Raw genomic sequence first — 1,523 nt, 5'->3', positions numbered from 1 at the left:
GATTCTTGAGAATGGCATGTTCTTGACCCAATAAGTCATCCTTTCAGACCTTATGAGGGGTCTTAAGTCATAAAAATGTGGTCTTGATGGTTAGCTTTGCTCCATGCATTCTATAGAAGGTCTTAATGCATTAAGATGTTGAGATTTTGTGTTTCAAGCACTTAATGGACATGTAAAGTCATAAAGTTGGAAGCTTTATGACTCTTGAGGGAATTTTGGTTTTGGATCTAACTTTGGAAGTGAAGATTTGGAGTATTAAGCTCTTAATGAGAAAAGGGTTGAACATGGTGCATATGTTGGGTGTACCAAGTGGTACGTTGCATGTACGCGGCTAGCATCTCATAAGCTGGTCAAACATCAATTACGCCTCGCATACATAAGAGTACACCCAACATAATCGGCTAGGTCGACTCGGTCGGGTTGGCTCGGTTGGGTTGACTTGCTAGGTGTTGACTTGACTTCTGACCATTGACCAGGAGTATTTTAGGGAAAATATTGTTAACAAATAATGTTTTGGCATTTAGGATTTAGGTTGAGCGGATATTTAGGAGCAGAGTATTGATCAGCTATTCATCAGATTGTGAGGTGAGTTTTCCTTACTGTACTTACGTGTTGAAGGCACCAAGGCCGGCCCATTGGATTGATATCCTGTCATATGTTGATTTATGATATGATGAGTATAGGATAGATTTGTATGATTATATGATAGTTGCTGATATGCATAGACCGATAGATCTGTAGGACTACTTGTGATTTCTGGTTGCATGATTATTATGTTTGTTATTTGTTATATGTTAACATATTTTGTTAGGTTAAGACTTTACTGCTATGTGCATGGGTCAACAGACTTGGGGTATTCCATTCTGATGATTGGGTAGACCCAAGGGTATTCCAATACGATGACTGAGTGGGCCCACTATATATTGGTATTCCAACCTGATGACTAAGTGGACCTATTGTATATCGGCATTCCAGGTCGATGACTAATTAGGCCAGGGGGTAATCCAGCTCTATGGTTGTGGAACCGTGGATATTACAGTTCGATGACTGATTGGACCCAACATGCATGTTCATTTATGATATGTGTTTAGTGTGGTGGTACTTTGGGGGAAACTCACTAAGTGTTGGCTTATAGTTTTTAGTTATGGTTTCAGGTACTTCCGAGGATTGTGGGAAGGTTAAGGTGTGACCGTACACATCCTGATTTTTATGTTGTTGATCTTGGGAGACTCTGTTTTGAACAATGTTTTGAAAACAATGGTTTTGTAAACACTTTTATTAGTAAATGGGTTGGTTTGAAAAGTTTAAATTGGTTGTGATTTTTGAGATGTTACAAGTTGGTATCAGAGCCTTGGTTTGAGCGAATTGAAGGAACACCTGTGTGAATCCAGTCTCAAACTAAGGAACTAGAAATGTTTCAAAATGATTTTCAAAAAAATTAGGAAATGATGTGGTGTGTACGATCAGTCAGATCCAGTAAGTAGACCCTAAGTTACCACATTGTTATTTGATATTATGATGTT

The sequence above is a fragment of the Lactuca saligna genome, chromosome 5 (assembly GCF_052625555.1).
Source record: "Lactuca saligna cultivar CGN05327 chromosome 5, ASM5262555v1, whole genome shotgun sequence".
NCBI lineage: Eukaryota > Viridiplantae > Streptophyta > Magnoliopsida > Asterales > Asteraceae > Lactuca > Lactuca saligna.
This window is presented reverse-complemented; position numbering follows the sequence as displayed.